Source organism: Choloepus didactylus, chromosome 8 (assembly GCF_015220235.1).
Source record: "Choloepus didactylus isolate mChoDid1 chromosome 8, mChoDid1.pri, whole genome shotgun sequence".
Classification (NCBI taxonomy): Eukaryota; Metazoa; Chordata; class Mammalia; order Pilosa; family Megalonychidae; genus Choloepus; species Choloepus didactylus.
The window spans coordinates 127,531,304-127,531,821 of NC_051314.1; positions in this window are offsets into that span (position 1 = coordinate 127,531,304).

Genomic DNA, 518 nt, shown 5'->3' on the forward strand with positions numbered 1-518 from the left:
TTGAACTGGTGTCACCTAAATAGTTCATGTCACTGGCTTGCCAAGGACCCAGCCCCTCGTGTGGAACAGCCCCAAGGCAGACCGAGCAGATGAGCTGGGGGAGGAGGTGTGGGGCAGATGGTGATAGTAGTTGTGGGGAATGAGACTAAACAGCATTGGCAGAAGCCAAAGATAAATTTCCACCCTCCTGTTTCCCTCCCCGTGTTACAGCCAGATGATGCTGGCTATTTCAAGGAGTTCCCAAGAATGGCATTTGAGATATGTCATGAACTCCCAAGGAAGGCTGAAGATGAGGCACCCTAGTTTCCCCTCCCCTCCTGGGCAGAGACACTCAACACGTGCACAGGCTTCATCTCCCACTTCCTGTGCATCCCAGGATGAAGTTGCAGTAAAAACACAGACACAGACACACACAGACACACAGACACAAACACACACACACACCACTTTCTTTCTCTCCCAGTTTGAGCAGCGTTGAGAGTAGAAGCCATTCCAGTTGCAAGAGCTGGTCTCCCAAA